Here is a 5,513-nt window from a genome sequence, read left to right as displayed (position 1 = left end):
AAAAAACTCAAAAAATTAATTATTAATTTTCAATTTAATCTATGATGCTATTCAAACCTCATCGTTTTAGATCTGCTGAATAAAAAATAAAATCATTTCAATTACATCTCTTTTAATTTTTTTTTTATTTAAACATTGAATCCGAAGGACCGACAAAGGATAGTCAGTGATAGATTTTATTTTTTTACCTGCCGACACTCTATGAGTGTACATAAAAAAATCAATTATTAGATTACTCCTTTTAGATAGTAACGTATTGTTACCAAGTGGCCATACCTTTCTTTCTTCATATTCAATGACTCTTGGATTTTTCAGTCCATATAGAATGAGTGGTTCTTGGGTTTTAAGAAATATCAAAAAACTTGAGCAAGGGAATCGGAATGAATTTATATAATAACGTTTGATGGAGAAAATTTGAATTTCCTAAACAGATGGAGCATTTCATATGTTTTCTTAATTATTATTTCTAAAAGGCTCTCAGAACTTTGTTGTTGAAAGTTGCTAATAAAATTAAACATCATAACATACCATTTTCCCAAAAACCAATATTCAATTTGTTTATTATTAAGAAAGTAAAAGAAAAAAGGAAATTATTTAGGTAACAGCTTAACAGCTTGAGGTGGGTCCTGAGGAATTTTTTTTTATTTATTTATTTTTTATTTTCATCTATGCCCGTACTAAGAAAATATTTTTTATATTTATGAAAACTTTACACATTTTTTTTTTATCTTAAATTTTCACTTTCATCAGAGTTCAACGATATTTTCTGCATCCAGTGAAATTATATGGACAATATTATTGTACATAATAACTCTTGGAAATTTTTTATTATTTGAAATTTACAACATTAAATTATAATACATTCAGTTAATTTGATCTCAGTTATAATGGAGTGATACAGGCGTGTAGAGAACTACCCATTGGTAGCACTCTAATGACGTTTTTACACTATCAGGTCTCGTTGCCATCTTCTTTTTATGCGCCTCTGAGGATTGTCAGTAATGGAAGAGGATGTAAGGTTAGAAACTAGTGGGTTTGGGTGGTTAGGGAGTTAATAATGGAAGGAACGATATCGCTCGGAAATTTCAAATTGGAAGTATATAAAAAAAATAAATTAGAAATAAAGGTCATTTAATCTTGTTTTGAACTTATTCGTTTAGTTTTTTACTTGTTTTTCACTTATTTTTCAAATATTTATTTGTTTTTAACTGCTTTTTTTAGCTCAGTACTGTTTTATTTTAATTTAGAACTATTTTTTACTACTTACTTAGATTAACTTTTAATTTTTACTTAAAACTAAATTTTATTTATTCATAATTTTTTTTTTATTCTTTTCTCTTTTTTATGTGTACGTACTATAAGTTTTAGCAATTATTTAGTTTTTAAATGTAAATAAAACTTGCATAATAAATTGAATATTTGTAATGGACTACTGGAAGAAGGAAATACAGATGAATGAAAGTGGAATACAGAGAATAAAATAGACACGGTTAAGACCAAAAAAAATAGAAGAAAAATGACAAAGGAAAAAAAATAATAGATGTATTAAAACTTGGTTATAAAAAGCATACTGTGTTGTGGAATTTAGTTATAATAAAAAAAAAGGAAAAGATTTACAATAGAAATTTTTAAAAAAGAATTATTTCTATTATGTCCAATAACAGACACTACTGCGCCATGTAGCAGTCCAACATATTTAGGCAGTGTTGCTTGTATAATACAGTATTTCTCTCTTGACAATTTTGTTATATTCATAGATTAAACCTAAATTAATTATTTCTTATTTTATCTTACGAGCATGACGCATTTATTTTATTAACAAATAACAAATAGTTACTAACCCCTAAATCATAGTTTTTTTAAATTGAATTTGGTGAATGACACAAATCTTCCTTGTTTAATCACCAACGTTTCGGGAATATCCTCCATCTTCAGGTTGCTATAAAACCAAATTCAACAAAACTTATAACATGTGCTTACAACATTACTAATATATCATATATACATCTAAACTATTTACCTGATAAAAATATTTTATATATAACGTATGATTATCTCCTATTTTGTCATTAGTGCTAATATTAATAATATTATTGTTATTTAATGAATAAAAAACTTTTTTACTATTAACAGTTATACATTTTTAGGAGAATAATTACCTTCCTGAAGGTTATCTTTCATTATAATAACAACCATATAGACTATAAACAATTATCTCCTACCTCTATTACTACAAAGATGAACAATTAAACTAAAAGTGACAATTTTTCAAAAACCATTTTTTTATATACAACTATTTTTTTAAAAAATATAAACAATTTTTTTATACAATAACAAATAAAAATGATTAAATTATTTCTAAATTATATTAAAACGTCAATGTTTTTTATAATATGTACTGATTCTATTATTTTTCTATTCCTACTATTCTTAACCATATATAATATAATAGTTTTTTTAATTTAATTTATTATACACTCCTAGGCATTTTACTCATCATTCCTGCATATGATCACACGTTCATCTTTTTTTCTCGTATTTAAACATTTTTTTTTTTTTAACAAATGTAAGACGTTGACTGTGAAGAGAAAAGGAAGGTTTTAAATGGTTAACAAGGTGTAAATAAAAAGGTTTGTTAACAAGGTGGTAAATGGTAAATAAAAGTATGATAAAAACAGTTCAATGCCAAGGAATTTGGCAAACCATCAAACTCATTATATAGACAAATATGGTTTAGTATGATGCATTATGTGGATAACGATAAATTTCTTAATTATACATTGTTTACTCTATTATTTTAAAGTATTTACATATTAGGAACTACCACATACCATATAACGAGTTAACCTAACAGATATCGCTATTTCTAAACGTTATAGATTAATTATTATTATAAAGTGGACTCTAGATAATTCGAATCTCAGAGGTTGGTAAAAAATAATTTAAAAAAAAGTATAAAACAACCAACTTCCTGTTAAAAAAGTTCAAATTCATTGGACCTTTTTTACATTCCTACTCTAGTAACAAACCAAAGACATGAAACACATGGCATTGAAAATATGTACAACTATTCCGGTCTTTACAGAGGCGACAAATCCACTTACTGCGTCATACTAATCCATATTTTTTAGTACGTTTATAAAAAAATTGTTACTAGACTTGGAATGTAAAAACGGTGCAATGAATTAGAACTTTTTCAACACGAAGTTGGTTATTTTAGACCTTTTTTTTTTGAGCTTTATTTTTACTAACCCCGTGATTCTAATTATGTAGAGCCCACTTTATGACCATAATTAATCTATAACCTTTACGAAAATCGATGACTGTCAGGAATAACGTGTTACGTGGTATGTGGTCGTTCCTAATATGAAAATACGTTTAAGAAATAGAGTAAATCCTATAACGTATATCCTATATTTCACTAAATTATAATTACATTAGTGACAGCATTCCGATGCCTTTGAAGAGAAACTGATCAATCAATTGTCCTGGACGGAACTGTAACTATAATGAAACCTCTTATGTAACGTCCAGTTCCAAGCTATTTTGCTATCGTATAATGTCGAGTTAGGTTGGACATACCTGAGTTGGTTTGCCAACCACATGTGAAAGTGTGAAAGGAATCGAAAGCTCTTACAAAAGAAATAATGTATTTATATACATGATAAATTTCGGTATGATTTATCAATTAACTTACCTAATCGACCCATGTCTATAAATCTAACAATGTTAATTTCTTTATTTATCATCATTATTCAATTTAGGCTAAAAATATAACAATATACTGATTTTTTTGCTAAGAAAAAACATTATTGCTTCATTTTTCTATATTTTTTTTCCTGGGATGATTTTTAGGTCAAACTGTCCATTAGCTTGTCTATTCACAAATTATTTCAATGTTAGTAGTCGTCATATTTGCTATTAGATTTTAACTATTGATCATTTCAGTTTAACAAATCATGTACTGATTTAATCATTATATTACAGTGAAACGTCTATATAACGGACTAGGAAGATGATTTTATCTGTTATACAGAGGCGTCCTTTAACGAGGGACCAATATAAAAAAAAAAAAAAAATCCTGCGATACCTCTTAAAACCCGAAAAAAAAAATACAATTTCATTCTATATAAAAAAAATCAAGGGAAATTTCGGCTCAATCATCATTTTATAGGACACATACATCATGGTAGTAAACAAATTTGATAAATGGTAGTCAGTATGTAGAATTTTAAGGTGCGTCCTAGGGTAACGTGTTATGGTGCCCAATTTATAAAAAATTAGCACTGTAGCTTTAGGGAAAATTATTTGACGACCCATGAATAGATTTTTTTTTGTTTTTATTCGATTTTTTGATTATTGGCATCTTGAAACAAAAAACATAAAATTTTGAGGGAGAGGTTTAATTTTTTTTTCATATCCTGAATATCGTATACACACAATGATACGCTGTATATACACACTAAATGCTTTCTAATGTCATCAATAAATGTTAGTTCTGAAGTCGATAGTTTTCAGATTAATATTTTATGAATTCTATCCGTTACAGAGGGGTGAAAAGTCCTTATAGTAAATTAAATTGGTGTTCGGAGTGGAGGGGCCCTATAATTGAGGAGTTCAGATGCATCAAAATTGTACCTTGTTTGTCGGTACCTTAATAAAATAATCCATTATAGAGGGATGTTCATTAAAAGAATTGTGAAAATCATTTTTTTTTTTTGTTATTTTGTATGTATTATAAACATTTTATATATTTCTTACTTATATTCCATGTTCTATTTTATCCTTATTTTATGGAATTTGTGAAAATTAGAAAATATTTCATTACTAATTACCCTGAAATTGAATAAAATTATCATAACTCTAATATTTAATAAAATTTATTTTTAATATATTTGGCAAACATTATTAATTTATGTATTTTAAATTGTTTCAACCATTAGCGTCATTTATAATGAATTCACAAATTTAGAAATTAGTAGAAGTCAATGAATTACAAAATCCAATTATTTCAATGCACCTACTAAACAAACGGCAATTAAATTTAGGCTATAAATTAGCGTCCAATTTTTAATTATACCCATTTCCGTTTAAAACATCTCTCTAATTGTATGTTATATATTGGACTGTTTTCATTTTATTAATTTGAAAGGGGTCACCTTAATCTCACCCGTACTTGGTAAATTTATTTATAATGAATAATATTTAACAATGAATGATTATTCATTGTCAAATATTTATTCTATAAATGATGTCGACATAAGATTGACCTATTCCTTTTATAACTAATTCTAGTTAATTTGTAGTAATCTATGTACATGTAATTTATGTAAGTGTTTTCTGTCTTTATTTATTATATATATCCACCTCGTTTTATAACAAATATATAGATAGAATAATAATTTAAAAATAGTTATTTGTATAAAGACACGATACAACCCCTGATCACAAATAAGATCTTTAGTAATATATTCTGTAAAACAATACAAAATCTGGATGTATAGAGAACAATA

At 26.3% G+C, this 5,513-nt stretch overlaps 1 long non-coding RNA gene across 2 annotated transcripts in view; it reads right to left on the bottom strand.

Annotated features, from left to right (window-relative positions):
• The window catches only part of LOC106690334 (uncharacterized), a 15,649-nt gene extending 15,238 nt beyond the window's left edge, over positions 1 to 411 (bottom strand). For both annotated transcript variants that reach the window (XR_001344580.2, XR_010843070.1), the window contains exon 1: positions 277 to 411. This is a non-coding gene — a long non-coding RNA (uncharacterized lncRNA). The remainder of the gene's footprint in view (positions 1 to 276) is intronic.
• Positions 412 to 5,513: the final 5,102 nt, after the last annotated feature.

This window comes from Halyomorpha halys, unplaced genomic scaffold (assembly GCF_000696795.3).
Source record: "Halyomorpha halys isolate HHAL.00 unplaced genomic scaffold, Hhal_1.1 Scaffold1664.1, whole genome shotgun sequence".
NCBI lineage: Eukaryota > Metazoa > Arthropoda > Insecta > Hemiptera > Pentatomidae > Halyomorpha > Halyomorpha halys.
This window is presented reverse-complemented; position numbering and strand designations above follow the sequence as displayed.